The following is a 16764-nucleotide window of genomic DNA, read 5'->3' as shown; positions in this document are numbered from 1 at the left end:
TAGGCTCTCGCATCGCTTTATTTCTTCAAAATGTTCACAAGTTGGGAAGAAAAGTAAGTGTTTGCATTATCTCTGCAGATGCTTCAGGAAACCACGATGAACTCATTATTATGTTGTGAAACTAAATCCATAAAGCAGTCGTGATGAGTAACTCAGGGACTCGTAATTGGGCAGTAATGCACGGTTTTATCATCTGGAGGATTCTGGTGTGCTCGATGTGAGCAGGGATTTACAGCAAGGTTCCCTCTCAACTGTCAAAAAATTGGGCTACCAAGCCATTGTTTATTTAATTACTGTTAATTTTCCACTTCTCTTTCCATCAGACGGTTGCCCAGTTGTGTGTGATTTAATTGTGAACTTTACAACATTTGATGCCTTTCTTAAAGCTGTAGCTCCTGGACTCATACAGTTATGCAAGAAACTCAGGTTTATTTTTTTTTAATTAAGTTTCTAGCCTGTGGGTTTGTAGATACAAGCTTGAAGACACAAACCTTAAAGGCACAAAACGGAAAAGGTATGAAGCAAATAGAGTCATCCAAAAATGCCTTTTTGTTTTGTTTTACTGTCACATTGTTTAGCTTTTTTTTTTTTTTAGGCAATCTCTCCTACCCCCCCTTTTTTCTCTCTTTTTCCTTTTTTTTTCAAGCCAGGTATGATTCTGAACAGCAGGGTTGATGGAGTACTAAAAAAATAAACACACAGAAAATACCAGGGTGCTCATCAAATAGTTACTGATAGGTGCACCGTTCATGGATTAACAGGTAAAGTCACGTGCGCAGGACTACCAAAAAATCTAACAGCCATCACAAGTAGGTTTTCTAACACGTCCAACTGTGACAAGAGGTGTTATGTTTAGTATAATAAAAATATTACACGATTTTTAATAAAAGTATATCTGCTCTTTATACTTCTTTCTACTTGACTTCTACAGCCACTCAATAGATCAAGTAATATCAGGTCAATTACTGTCATGTTAGTTTACTTGAGATTTCTCTTGGGGCTGGGGGACCATCCAGCCCCCTCCCTCCTCTCACCCCTCCAGTCTCGAGTCTGTAACCAGTTTTTAAACCCCTCTGAAAATCCCAGCCCTGATACTCATGATTTTTCCCCCTCCATGTAAACTTTTACTACTGGCAGTTCAAGTCATGGAGGCCGAGTGTTACAGCCCAGACAACAGCCTGGATTTTAATTTTACCTTCAGTTAGGGTTTGAAGCAAGAAAAGGAATCAGCTCACTCTGAAAACAACCAGACCATAGTTGCTTTTGTCCTTCAGAGTTTTTGATAGAGGCACCAGAAAAATAAATACCGAGTAAAGCCTGTTTATTTCACTGGTTTGTATCTTTCTGGTTAACAAGCAAGTTAAAAGAAGGTAGAACGAGTGATAAAGCGTTATTAGAGATTTGGCATGTTTATTCTGCTGAGGAGTCAATACACGCAGTTTGACTGAAGTTTGTTTTAGAGATGAACTTTGGACAAAGTTCAAAGAAAAAAATAATCATTAGCTGTTACCATAGATGTGCAAAGAAATTTTACATGGTCTTAGAACTCAGAGTGTGATGGGTATCTCGTGATACTGGTTATATTCAGTGGGCACTCCCCACGGTGATCTTTGGGTCACAGCTGGGTAGAGTGGCTCAGACCATTTTATACCCTGAACTCAGCGGTTTAAGCCACAGATCCTGATTATCACAGACGTGCTGAAAGTTTTTCCTTTAAAAACAGCGCACATACACCATTCCTTTGTTCAGACTTGCGATGATGAAGAGGAGTGGTCCCAGCCTCCGTGGTACGTAGCTTCACTTGCACGTCAGCAAAAAGGGCCTCCATAGGTGTATGTGTAGCATTCACCTCCTAGTAGCATTAGAAGTGGTTTCATGTATGAAATTGGAAGCAATGGTACCATCAGATGCACAGCTAAATGCTTGAATAAAGTGCCTGGTTTTGTTTGTTGGCTTCATACAGAGATATCTAGCATGCTTTCCTTGCAGTGAAAGCAAACCTTGCTAGAAGCCTAGGAAAAAATTCCCTCCTTTGTGCACAAAGTTGCACTCCACACCTCTGCCTCCAAATGTGGTATTCCTGCTGCTCGTCAGAAATCATAGTTTGGTTTGTCCAGATTTTCCACTTTCTGCTTGATCACATCACCCTGGATACTCACCCAGCCCCCTTTTCCAAGTTTGTTTCCTAAGAGCATTTACAAGCACAAGGCAAATCTGAAACCTTTCCAAAGTTAGACGAAAACTCACAAAAATCAACAGGCTTTCAATGAGAATTTGCAAGCAGCTGCTCAATTATGATGTTTCTCATTGAATGTTATTTCACCAGTTTGGGTGAATTTCAGAGAAAGCAGCACAGTCTATGTAAAGTATTAATGCAGGGGCATCTCAAGAGTAATCGTCATTACTGACAATTATTGTAGTAAGTGTTCAAAATAACAAGTTACAGCATAACGTGCTAGCTTTGCTATATCCAGCCCATCTTACAGTGCTGTTTGCTGAGAGTACTTACAGCAAAATCTGAGAAGACATTAGTTAATGTGCAGAAACAGTCCTGTAGCCACTTGTGTTAAAAGGAATTAGCAGCAAGTGCAAAGGCTCCTAAACTACAGGTCTCAGATTAAGTTGGCAGCGGGGTAGCCACATAGCCCTTTCTCTTCCCCTGGTTTTCAGCAACAAAACTACCTTAAAAAATAAACTGCAAGTTAGTTACTTGCCTGTTGCTGTTTTTCACTGTGCTTTGGGCAGGGATGCTAGATGGCTGCAAATAAGAGGGGAGATAGCCTGTGCAGCCATGCTTAAAAGAGAAAGCCACAAGACCATTTCAGGCAAGACGTACCCCAGCCTAAGAAAACAGTCGGGAACCTGCCTGTTTTTCTCATCGGTGCTTGAACACGGGGTTATCTCTCCAGCAGGATCCAGCGAAGAGCTCCTTCTACAAGCAAATACGTTCCTCTTTCCCAGGGTCAGGGAAGGATAGGGCATCACTCACTTCCAGACGATAAGGAAAATTAAGCAGACGGTTTTTAGACCACTGGTTGGGGCCAGAGCCTGAAAACATGAAGCATACAAGACACTTGCCATTAAGGACATCAGCCTAAGTACAAACTGTGTTGCTTCACATAAGAACCTCTGACTTCCACCATGGATTATTGCCTTACATAGGAGCTATTGCTTACAGCAGCCAATGAAGCAGACCTCTGCTTACCCTGGCCCATCCGAAATGACTTGCTCACTCGGCAGCTGTCGGTCGGTCCAGCCGGGAGCAGTGCAGCTGCAAATCTCGCTCTTCTGATGCTCTGCCTGGGAGGCAGCAGTTAACTGGGTGAGCTAAAAACATCCATAGGAGTGCATTGCCTGGGATGTATATTCCAGGAAAGGTAATTCAGCCTGTGGACTGCCCTGTTCCTTTTGCAAAATTCACGTTCTCCAAGCCGCCCCCAGCAGCAGAGCCAGGGAAGGCCGGTCAGCGCAGCACAGCGTTGCGTCTCTAGTGGGATTTCACTGGGGTTGCAGGCTCTTGCAAGGTTAACCTTGAAAGGATGACTCCGTCTTGCTTTCTCTTCCCCTGATTACTGACTGTTTTGCCTACCACAGATGCCAGTTATTTCGTACAGAAAGTAGAGGACTGGAGCTCAGAGGGGGCAGCCCGGCCTGTTGCACCGGAGAGCAGTGGGGACTTGTGAGGACCCACCATCATCTTGTACCTGCCAGCAGCTCCCAGAGCTCTTCTTCCTTGGCTCCCCTCTTAGCGATTCAGTCATGTTAAGGTTTTGGAATGTAAAGTCGGGAAGGTTGGCAGCTCCTTATCTAATCTGACCTCCAGCAAAATGCTGGCCATTTCAACCAGTAATTCTGTATCAGATCTGCAATTTGGGGAGGCCAGAGTGTATCTTACCCTTCACAAGCCATTGCTGACTGCTTCTGGAGGTGCATCTGCTTTCAGAGAGTCTGGTGGTCTGGCTGCTTCCAGACTGAAGGAAGATCTGAGCAGCGATACTGTCTCTGGGAATCAAGAGGAATGGGTTTCCTTGCCCTTTTTTTATCTTTTCTCTTTAGGTAGATGTGAGCAGTCATAAAGGGGACATTGCTCATGGCTCTCAGGTGGCTGGCCAGGCTGACTAAGCACACTTATGGATCCCGTACACTGTTTAGAATCACAATGAGCTAGAAATTGTGTGCCAAGATGCGAACGGTCCAGGGAACAGTTACTCATTTTTAAGCCAGCAGTATGAAGTATCCTAGGTGCAATTGCAGTTCCATTATCAGGTAAAAGAAGCTCTTTTTGGCTTATTGCCCTTTTTGTTAAACAACATAATGCCCCCTAATTCAGGCTGATTTGTTGTAACGTTGGTCACCCCGCTAAATTTTTCAGCTGGAAATTGTTGGACCACTAGTGATTAGGGATATCTACGCTCCATCAAAATACCCTTTTCCAGATGCCTTCATCAGAATTGTCTCGCTTTTATTTTTGAGGAGCTTGGAGGGGAGAAAGTTTAGTAGAATTGGAAAGCTGTGGATGGAAATTAAACCCCTGAGTAAGTTTTCAAGGACCCACTGAAAGGAAATGACAACTTTTGTAACAGAGCATTTCAGAGTGTTGCTAACCTGATAAGCAAATAGAAGTGCAGAGTAGTAAACCAAAGGCACAAGCCATAGACCATGACAGCAACTACCAGGTTGTAACACAGGCATATAGACATCTCAACAGGTAGACCTCCCACATGCACAGAAATCAGACATTGCAGCAAACAGCGTCCACAAAAAAATGTTCATTCCTATAAACAGTACAACACCAGTAGACAGGACATCATGTCTTTTTAGTTCTTTTAGGTGTTAATGGTCATTTTGGCACCTCGCAGGAGAGATGTGATAAAGCGGAGCCTGCCCCAAAGAACGTACAATTTAAAAGGTCACTACAGGGGAGAGGCGGGGAACCAAGGTGCCTTAGGAAAACTAGGTGATGATGATAATTTCAGGATGTTAAGTACTTCAGATATAAGTACTGATTGCAGTTTTCAAAAATATTTGCATAAATTTGGCCCCTAAATCCTTCCATATCAGTAGACACATAAAGAGCCTGGGGTTTGAGCGGATGGAGCACCTAAAAAGCAATTCAGTTCTCTTTAAGTATTTAACTAGGCATATATTCGAGCTGCCAGTTTGGGACTTCCACCTGAGCAGCATCTTCTCCTATAGAATGATGTAGCAAGAATAATATCAGTGTTTGAGAGCAGTGCAGAAGTAGTAAGCTTTGGGAACTATTGAACTACTGGAATCCCACGTATTTATCATGTGTTGTCCTGACTTCACTGTGCTGAAAAGTAGCCCAGCATAGGCACAAGGACAGGGGAGGGAAGAGGAGCTGTGAAACAGTTGTTATTAAGGAAGGATGGGGAAGGGGAATCCAGGAGCGGAGCTGTGCCTGGCTTTGCATGTGAGAATAAGTGAGTTAACGATGACTCAGTGGACAGAGAGGTCAGTACCAGTGCAGGGATTCAGAGTGGGTTTTCATAGCCTAACAATAAATAGTGTTAGTCAACTCTAGATTATCTGGGATTAAGTGTATCGTGGGTGCAGATACCCCCGAGGTGACCAATGCTGAACTAGCATGGGTTTGTAGGAGCGCTGCTGTGCTCATGCAGCACCGTGCCACATGGCATTGCATCTTCTGAGGAGCTGTGGTCCCCTGCCCTTCACAGCCCCCAGAGTCACCAATCCTTCCCAATGGCGTGACACCCTCTTCTCCGAGCTTCCTGGGCAGGTCTGGCAATGTCTGGGTTTCTGCTTTGGCTGCGTTATCTCGTCTTGCTGCTTTCTCAGATAATCCGGAGTTGAATGCGGCTGCGTTTTGAATGGAGTGGGAAGGGGCAAAGTAAAGATCAAAAAAGAGTCAATAAACCTGACGGATATGGAAGGCATCTGCACAGTGAGACAATGCCCTTTTTACTTAGTCATGTCTTACAATACAGCTACCGCATCATAAATTCAGAGACACATGTATGTAGAGAGAGGTCTGCACAGATATTTTATTTATAATTGATTTTAGTATCTTCCACTCAAGTCTTCTGTTGTTTGAGTGATAGGCAAGTTGCAAAATATATCACTCAAAGAGTTAGGGAATTCAGCAATTAAACCTGTTTGTGCATTCTTTGTGTTCAAAATTGATTAATAACAGTAAGATACACCAACATCATGCTTTTCAGCTAAAAGACAGTTAGATAATGTCAATATATTCACAAATCTCATTGGCATCACTTCCCTATATGAATAGTACACGTAAGCATAAACATATTTTTCTCTCACTAGGAAGGACAGAATGAAAACCTGTTTCTTTCAAAACTCTATTAGGCAATCAAGTGGAAACATGACATAATTTGATTAGTTTCTCTCGCAGTGGACTTGGAAACACCATAGTGAATTTGAATAAAAGCCTATGATAGTTCGAAAACATTGCAAAGTTCCTGTTCACCTTAGTCTCACTGGTAATATCAGTGGGGCTCCTGAAAGCATCGACTCAGTGCTTGCCATCAGCCAGATAGTTAAACAAGGAGTTGGAAGTTATCTGAAGTCTATAAAATTCAATGGAAACTTGTATTTTGCCTATTTACAAAGCCATTGCGTGCCCACCCCCTCAGAGCAAGCTGAAGGATGTTGTTTCAAAAAAGATACGCTAGAATTAGAAAGGCAACAGAAGGGATAGGGAATAACTTTCACCTTGAGAAAAAAAAAGGTGGGGACTAGGACTTTTCAGCTGAAGTAAGAGAAAACTGAGGGGGAACATAAGAGGCCTGCTAGGTGGAGAGCGGCATGGAGAAGGAGAATAGGGAGCGATTGTTCACTGATCCTCAAGATGCAAGAGTAAGTGGCACTGAGTGAAATGATTAGACGATGTTTAAAACAAACAAAAAGCAATACTTTTTCGCTCAATGCGTAATTACCTTTGGAACTCATTGCTGCAAGATTTCATGGAGCCTGAAAGTATAAATGTGTTCAGAAAGGTGTGAAACAAATCTACTGAAGGATGCCACATCTGACTCAGCCCTTTTACAGCTGATTGCCAGGGGCTTCCACGAGGAAGATCCTTCTGGATGCACCCCATTTCTTACAGCCCTCCTTAAGTACCTGAGTCGGGACATTACCAGAGAAAGGCTGGGCTAGATGATGCATCTTTGGTCTCCTTCAGTATTGTCACTTTTATGAGTTCAGGAATGAAGGAAGTAGTAATATTTTGGTGGAGGAGAAAAATAATCAGTGCAAGAGGCTTCTTCTCTATTCATGGGTGCCGATGGTGTGTAGACTTTGCTCTTTACTTGAATAGAGTGAAACTTCTTGTACTGTGGGTTGGGATTTTTTTCTTCTGAGAATGAAAACAGGCCTTACGTTGTCATTCATATCACATTTATTGGAATGGGAGGTGGTTTATCTTTTAATAAAAACAGATTGTTCAAATGGGAATCACGTAAGGGGGCTGTTTGAAGGCCATAGAGGAACGGTGCTACACGTCCCTACAAACCAAACCAGCATCCTGGCTCTCCACTGCCTGAAATACTGTTCACAGGCAGCCGGCGCTAGGCAGGAGCCGGCCGGGGGACGGGGTGCCCGGTGTGGCTCTGCTGGGCCCCTGCGGTGGGTTTGCAGCCACCCACCGGCACCCACCCATCTCAGACAGCCTCTTCCCTGGAGAGATGGAGATCAGGGTCAACCCACCCAGCAGCTTCCACTAGGGGCCACTGCTACATAGAGGAGGAGGAGGAGGAAGAGGAGAGGGAAGAGGTCAGAAAGCATTGCAGTCTTGAGGCTTTATTTCCAGGCATGAGGACATCTGTTTGTAAACTGCTTGGCAAATGTGTATGAAGTACTACTATTTCTGTTGAGGCACACAAGAGAAAAGGGATGGCCACTGGGAGCTGCAGGGGCTGGTTCGTTTCCACCTCAGGTGTTACTGGCAGGGACTGAAGTCACCCCTCGATCCAAACCCTTCTCCCTGCACCATGTGAAGTTAGAGGAGCAGCGGATCCCTTGTTCCTGAGGGGCCATCTGAGGTCAAGGAGGTGAAATGTCCTATGCAACAGCACTTCAGAGAGGAAGCCATGCATGTTGTAACAACAATGAAGTTATATTTACAAATATCTATATGAAATTTGCTGCTTCCAGTTTGGACCTAAAGAAAGGCTTGTGTGCCTAAAAGCTTGCTTGTGTTTTCTAGCGATACTGGTTGATCTCCTAATATATATATATTACCTTCAAGACTTGCCCTTCTTTATTCTTAGACCATGGCAACTACAGCACTACTAAATATAATATTGAGACTTGGCAAAATATATTTTTAACTCCCAGGTTTCACATGAACCATGTCTTTCCTCACTTGCACGGGATGCTTGCTGCTTTCTAGGGCTTCAGTACAAGCAAAACTGAACTTACAGGGCCAGGGAGTAATTATATCAATGGATATTTCTGGGGAATTCATTCAAAAGTTTAAAATTCTTTAGGGAATCCCTTCTGGCAGAGATGAGAAGACTGTATGAGGAATATTAACCTTGATGGATACAACGAGAGACCTCAAACTCTGCCTGCCCTCCTGGAGAAGAAATGCCTCCTCTACCGATTTAGAGAGGAATTTAAGAAAAATGTCCAAATACATAAAGGTGCTAAAACAGCATTTCCAGCTCACCACGCCCCTCAGCAATTCTACTTTCACCCAGACCTGAAAGAAATTAATTATTCCCCAGAAACAAATGTTTCTCTGCTATTTGTAAAGAGCTAAGGGATAGGAAGATACACCCCTTCTACCGTAGAGTCCTTAGAGGGGATCGAATAGCTTGTGTTTATTTATCTTTACTAGCATAACCGGCTGTCAGCGGATTATCTCCTTCTGGCATCGAGATGGCTCCTTTTCACCATCAGGCAGCTGCAGAAGCAGCAGAGATTTTTTTTGCTGATTTTTTACTTCGTAGTTCATTGTGTCTCTCCCCTTGGTTGCTGGTGTGAACTGCTTGGTGGGGAATCTGCCTCTGAGGCCAGTCTGTCCTGCTTCTCTGCTACACATCTGAAAAGTTTAGAGGGTCCTTCTTTGTTTCAATATTGAGGATAAAATGATGTGGTTAGATAGATAAACAATAGTGTCATTTTGCATCCTCTGGCTCAAGATACAGCTGCCCCCTAGATGTGCTTTGAAATGATACAGGCACAGGAGCTTGTGCCAGGAAGCAGGGGGATTCTCCACTGCAAGGTAGGATTGTCCCAGATGTACAATATTTGTCATGGTACAGCAGCACCAACACCTGATTCAGATAAGAACCACGTTTTTTGGGCACTGTGCAAACAGTTCAGGAAAAGACTGACTATTTCCACCTCTGAATACAGAACATACAGCATTGGCATTAACAAACTCCAGCCCTTATCTCAGTCTGAAACTGCGTGCAGTGAGAAAATGTGCCCTTTGCCATTACCTGTCTTACTGCTACTGCCACCCCTAACCCTGCGCTTAACATCTGCAGAGGGGATATGCCTGTGCCAGAACAGAGCGTGCAATGTTAGCATTATTCAGATACGGTCCTTATCTTCACCTGGAAGAAGAAACTGAATGCCATAATAAGGAGTCCTCTACAACTGCTGGCTGCTTCTTTCCATGTTCCCACAGCTTAGTGCATGCAGGAAGATCCTTTCTGTTGACTTTAGCTGGGGGCGTCTCAGGATGTGTCACTTTGAGGGAGACTCCAAGTGGTGTGGGTTGAGGAAGGTCCCTGTGACACCTTCATCTATGGCGGTCTGGGATATCTCAACAGTGTGTGGGCTGGGGCAGGGTGGTGCCTGGGGGGGTACACCTGCATCTAGAGTGGTCCAGGGTGCTGCCATGTGGTGGAGCCCAGAAGAGAGTCATTTGGAGGCTGAGATTCCTCAGCATTTTAAGGTGAGGACTGATCACCTCAATTACAAGGGGACTGAGATGCTTGCTTTGGGACCACCTGAGGGTTCCTCAGTCCCAGGGATATGGATGATGCCTCAAGAAAGAGACCCCAGACTGCCACAATTCAGAAGTGTCCCTTAAGCCTCCATTTGGGGTGATGTGGGACATCTCAGTTTGGCGTTGACAGGACACCTCAGATTCACTGCAGTGCATTGATTCTGTGAGGAACACACAGGGGGCACTCAACATTCGGGGAGGTCTCCAGACCTCAGTCCATTGGCCTCAGTATGCCAATATTGAGGGTCAGGATACAACCATCTGGATGGGGAGTTAGCTCAAGGCACACCTGTTTCTGGAGTGCAGGACCGTGTGATATAGAGGGGACCAGAGAACCTCAGTTTGTGGAGGAGAGGTTGCCCAAGGGCACCTCCATGGTGCTGCCAGGATACCTGAGTATGGTGGGTGTCAGAAGAGCAGAGCTTGGAGATCTCTGGGTGTCTGGATTTGGGAGGGTACCAGGCATCTCAGCTGGAAGGCACGCATGGTGCTGAGCACCATGTCCACTATGTCGCTGACTTCTTAATTTGGGAGGACCCCTTGTGCCTTCATCTCCTGTGAAACCCCTGGTCCAAACAGTACTTATAGCAACCTCTATGCAGTTGATGGGAGGAGTGTAGGAAAATATCCAAGTCCAAATTTATATGGGCTTCCCATGTCTACACCCAGACCTAGTGGCAGGGCTTGGCCGAGGGGTGGGAAACACAGGGCTGAGCAGCACTCTTGGGTATGGCAAGCACCTCCATGGTCAAAGCCAAGAGGGTGGTTGCTGTACATTAGTCCCCATGCTGCAGAGCAAGATGGGGGCTTGCATTGCAAGCTAAGGTGAGGCTCAGAAGGTGTCCTGGTGAGGCACTGTCATTCCTGCCTGGCTCCCGATCTTCCAGCCTTACCATTCATCGCAGTTCAAAAGCATGGCAGAGCACCCCAGAGTGGGGGAAGGCCGGCAAAAATGGGGTAAAAAGAGAAAAAGGAACCTGAACTTTTTTCTAATTCAGATCAAATATTTGGATCAGAACAGAAGGTCAAAAGAGATAAGGGATGTTTGAGTATGAAGCAGAGGGGACCAGAGACCATGAGGTCAAGTGTTGAAAACGAATAGAGAATAGACGTGTGATGGGCCTACACGTGGTGGAGGGGGATATTCCTTTCTACTGGTGTTCAAAGAGGAACTGTAATGTTTTAGATATTTCCCTTTCATGAGAAGGAATGAAATACTGAAGGTACCCTAGGAAGTTGCATGAGATCATCAGGGAGAGTACCCAGTCTCAGTGATATGTGCGGGGCACATGCTTTGGCAGGGGTAGGTAGGAGATGGCTTCTAGAGGTGGGCACCTGGGGAGAGAGAGAAGGAGAGAGATGAAGAGGAGGCATGGGCAACAGAAGGACCCCCAGAGGGCATCAGAATAGGATGGGTGACGAAAATACAATCCAAAACTGAGTAAGTTGTTTGAGAACAGTAGGCAGAAAGTGAAATTGGGCTGAAAAACGTGAAAGGGAAAGATAAAAGAAAAACAACAGAACCAGGGAGAAAGTGAGAACAAAGAGAAAAAATGAGACTGTGAAATCCACCTGAAAAGATAAGTGAGTTCCTCGCTCCCTATCTCTCACTGCAGCGAATATTTGTAGGGTTTGACTTGCTGCCTGAGGCAAATTAAGTAAAGTAATGGGGAGGATAATGGGGTTTACACCTGGAGGGATCTTCTTGCCTCCTTACTGCTGTTTCAGTAACAAGAGTGTGGCTTTACATTATGTCCTTTGTATAGGGAAGGGCTCTCCAGTACATCAAGGATTTTATAGTGAAGTAGGGGCAGTAGGGGCTGGGACCAGGAAAGGTGACTGAGTGTGCTTGAAAAGGTTTCAATGTTTAAGAAAGTATGTGTTCATATTGTTGCTGTGATATTTTTTATAAATATTCAGTTCAGAGCTGTTTTAGGGAGGAATTCTGAAATACACCAAGGCTCTTCTCCTTTCTTCCTGTATTTCTGTCTTCCCCCCAAGACTCAAACAATCTTCACCTTTTTTCATGCTATGTTTTAGGATTTCCGTTGTCTTCTGGTTTTAGCTCCTTTTTTCCCCCTCATGGACTCTCCCTCATCCATTCTAGGATCTGAACTTCTTTTTTTCTTTCATTCCTTCTTTTCCCCCTTTCTTTCCCTTCAGCCCCAAGTGCTTTCCTCATTGCAAGTGTAATTCTTCCTTTAATTACTCCCCTCCATGAAATCTCCATTCTCTCTTGCCTCCTAATGCACATTCTCTCTCATATCCTTCTACTTCCCCTCGCTCTTGCATACGCTCTTCCCTAGTTTCCCATCTTTTTCCCCCATCCTTCCTTGACATTTTCTTTCTTATCCCTGTTCCCGCCTGTATCGCGGTGAGTGTCCCTCCCTGCCTTCCCCTGGCCCACAGCTTTCCCTTGCTGCCAGTGCCCTCCTCCAGCCCAAATGTCTCCATCTCTCCTCCTCGTGGGAAGACAGGCTTGGGATAGCCTGTGAGAGGGACAAGCCTGAAAAGAAGCACTTACAATGAGAACTTGAGACGAACAAGCTGCGAGGAAAGCTGAAGAGGAAGCGAGGTGTGTAGGAAGAAAGTAAAGGAAGGGAAATGAGAGCAGGGAGGCAAAACCAGAGAGAAGAACTAAGAGTCATGAAGACACTCGGACACAGTAGGGAGAGAGAGAGACAAAAAAAACCCAACCAAAAACAAAAACAAAAACCCCCAAAAAACCAGCTGGAAAACGCAGTAGAAAAGATAAGGGTGTTCTAGTTATCTGGGGCTGTGGCAATGAGTCAGAATCACTGAGTTTCCGATCTCCTATTCAAATGTAAACAAATATTTATTCATCTGTATTGCAGTGGTGCCCAAAGGGTGCCAATCAACCCACAGCACGGCAGGGTTATTCGCACACGAGAGACCTTGCAACCCCGACAGCACTTTTGCTGTAATGCAAAGGCAAAGAGCAGGGAGGAAGGTACAGCACACCTGCAAAGCTGACAGGTGGGGGTCAGGCAGGGGGGTTAATAACTGGTTGGGTTTTTTTGTTTTTTTCCACCAAACCTGAAATACATGAAGATGCTTGCCCACAGATGAGCCAGGATCACCCCTCTGGCAGGACAGCCTGTCCCTCACCAGCTCTGGTGCTCCTCTTTGGCCTGAAGAGATGTCCAGCAGCTAGATATTCTGCTCCTCTGTCCTTTGCTTCCCGTAACCGAACCCTACACGCTCCCAGTAACTCCTACCTTGCATATTCAGGAAAGTCTGACCCCTGTTTAGATACATGAACTAGAGAGAAGTGCTAGACTGAACCTCATTAAAAATTATTATATTCTCGGACATTGAAGTGTGTAAGATTTACCCATTTTGCTCTTCCCTTTGGACCCATAACCACATGAAAATAAATAATTATAATAAAGAGTGATTACCTTTTCTAGGTATGTCTTACCTATATTTGGCCATATGTCAATGTGAGACTGCCTCACCCTTTACTTTATATTTGTCAGGAGAAGCTAAGTAAAGGTTGTATTAACTGCTATTTGCCCTGGTCCTGTGGTATGCAGCTCGTGTGAAATTCAAAGACAATTTAGAATGCTATCACCGGTCCTACTGATGGTATTTTGCACTCCCTTTATGTAGTACAAAGCAAATTGTACCCCAGGTGCTTAATTTTCCTCTAAAAAAATTAAGACATTAAACATATTTGCTTTTCAGCTTGCGAACACTCCATCCCTCTGATGCAGTGGTTCTGACTTCCTGGGGACTGCCTGTCTAGAAATGTTTGTGCAGAGCTGCTCACTGTACAAATACACCTTTAGGATCCACTCTTAGCAAGTACTCTCTGTTTAAATCCACCTAAGTTGGTCGTGAAGCAGAAGGGTCACTGAATATACTTTGGTCCTTACAATTGCAATAATTTTCTGAAGAGCAGAAAGTTTCCTCAGGCAGAAAAAATATGTTTGCTCCATCAGTAAGACAGCACAGATTGAGGCTGTTGGCACTTAATGTATGTAAATTGTCAGGAATCCCAAGCCACCCATCCAAACCAGCTCTTTTGAAGCCAATGTGCTGCGCCCCATCTCTCAAATCTGCCACAAGTCTTGACCAACTCTTGTTGGCTATTTCTGGCATGAACTAGTGAAACCCTTACAGAGTTTTTAGTACTGGAAGGCATCACGCCTTTTGTAACGCTGTATTTCAAGCATGTAGCAGATTACAGGAAAACAAGCTGCAAGAAAAGCGATCTACGTTCAGATCTTCTCTTTTTCAGTGGCTTGCTGGTGGTGTGCTAGCCAAATCACTGGATTTCTCTGCCTACTCTTCCTTATGCAAACAAGGGGAAGTGATACTTCGTCATTATTATAACATCTAGGGATGCAAATTACTGTGTCAATGATTACTGTTTGTTCTCAAAATACATTCCATTTCCCTTTATCCCATTTACAACACTGGATTAGTCACTTCCAATGTTACAGAATCATAACCATTCATTCATTCGGATGAAGTACTAGTTTCCTTAAAAAGAAAAGCGACTCTTAAGAGGTGGGCCACTATTTAACACAAGGTTATGCAGGATCAAGTTGCTTAGATACTGGGGTGATGGAGGCTATTAAGTACAGAGGTGACCAATAAACAGCACTAAAAAGTGCATAATATATTGAGGATATAGCAAACACTTGTCTAATGTAACATCTGATGGCTAATGAGGATTTGTAACTCATCTGTAAGAACAGCTTTACTTTCTTGCAATGGTACTGATTGCATCAGGAATTTCATAGTAGTGCAGAACAGTACATAAATTAAAATCATTAGACTGATGGGATACACAACTATTAGCACACATCAGCGTGCTTCCTTGAATGTGGATTTTACAAAGTAGGAAATATCTTCAAGAATCTACCTACATCTTCATGTTTTTGCAAAGCAGTTGTTCACTGCTACGTGTGTATTAGTGCCAACTTCTCCCTCACTGAATTTGGGATTGTAAAAAAGTCTCTGATCTCTGACTATATATTGTCCTAGCAAGGGAGGAAAATGTTTTATTGAAGCTTGCTGGAATTTTGAATGAGCTTTAATCACTGAGATACTGGAGACAATTACTTGGGCTATGGCTACACACAAAATTGCAGCGACTGAACTGAAGATTGGAAACGGATAAAGCAGTCCAAGCCTGTATAAAAATACCTTTCTCAGCTTAGGTCAGTGTGAGCTTTATACACCCTTCTTTGCAGTTAAGGAGGAAGTAGTAGTTGTCGTACATCTTGATTCTTAGAAGGTTTTGACACTATTCCACATGGCATTCTCCTAAGCAAACAAAGAAAATCTAGTTTAGATGAAATCCTCATAAAGTAGACGCATGGCTGGTAAAAAAATAGCTTGAAAACCCAGTTATCAATTGTCCTCTGTCAGACTTAGAGGAATTTTCAAACGGGGTGTTTCCAACATCTGTGTGGAATCCATTTTATGCAGTATTTTCATTAACAACCTGTGACGAGGGAATAAAAAGTACTCATTAAATCTGCAGACATCATCTAGCTGGGAGAGGATGCAAACAGTTTGGCGGATGGACTGAGAATTCAAAATGATCTTGCTAAATTGGAGAAAATCAACGACTCAGTAAAGAAAAGTGCGAAGTGCTACACTTAAGAGGAGGAAATCAAAAGCACAAAGAGAAAATGGGGAATAAGTGGCCAGGCGGCAGTACTGCAGAAAGGCAGCTCAGTGTGTGAGCCATGAACTGAATAGGAGTCAACAGTATGAAGCTGTTCCAAAAAGAAGGCAGAACTAATGTGGGGTGTTGGGTACACGATGCAGCAAGTGACCGGTTTGCTCTTCCTGGCACGGGGAAGGCCAGACACAAACTGAAGGTTTCACAGCCAAGCAGCAAACCTGAGAACAGGCTTTGAAAGCACATCCCATGAAGAAAGATTAAGAAGATTTGTTTAAGAAGGGCAAGACTAGAGAACGATGTGGCAACCGTTGGCTTGTAAAGATGAAATGTCCTCACTGATATCTGGGAGCGAGACAAGAAGACATTTCTGCTTCAAAACAGAGACCCCAGGAAGGTATGAAAACCCCTGCCATTTAGGCATAAGGGAATGAAGTCGTGGAGCTACCAAGGTGGCCGTGCACAGTGTCCTTCAACACGTCGTGACCAGCTTCCTCCAGGGATGCTGTCGGTATGCCCAGTGGGTGGTGAATGTAGGGTGCAGATGGAAACAAGCTCAAGGCATGAGCATCTGCACAGAGCGGCCACAGCTGAACTGTGCCACCTCAGAAACGAAGACAAGATGACTTATTTTGCTGTAAACCCCCTAGATGCCAACATTCGCTTTGATAGTAAAAGCAGAGCAACTTCCTCCTACCTACCAAGTTGCAGAGAAAGCCTATGGCAGCTGGTGGAAAAAGGCCATGAATTATGTCCCCGGCCTCTCCTGTTGAGCCGTTTCTAAACACCTTGGTGAGGAGATCCTGGGTGGCTTCCAGGAGGCAATATAAAGTGCCTAAGCCCTTGTCAGTGCAGGCAGTCTCTGCTTGTCAGCTGTGTCTTGCCTACACCCATGTGGACATTTTGCCTTTCAGTAGCTGCTAGCCTCTGTTGTGATGTAACTGGGGAAAAAATTGACAATATTTTCCTCTGCATTTTCAATTCTCCCTAGAGCTGGCTGCAGTTTCTTTGAATCCTGGAGCTTTGAATTTTGTTGAGGGAACAAAACAACCAAAACCACAGCACAACCCTGGAACCCACTGAGTTTTTCACCCTGTTTCTCAACCAGGAGAAGGAAAGCATAGCCAATGGTGAGTGG

The sequence above is a fragment of the Ciconia boyciana genome, chromosome 6 (genome assembly GCF_034638445.1).
Source record: "Ciconia boyciana chromosome 6, ASM3463844v1, whole genome shotgun sequence".
Taxonomy (NCBI): domain Eukaryota; kingdom Metazoa; phylum Chordata; class Aves; order Ciconiiformes; family Ciconiidae; genus Ciconia; species Ciconia boyciana.
This window is presented reverse-complemented; position numbering follows the sequence as displayed.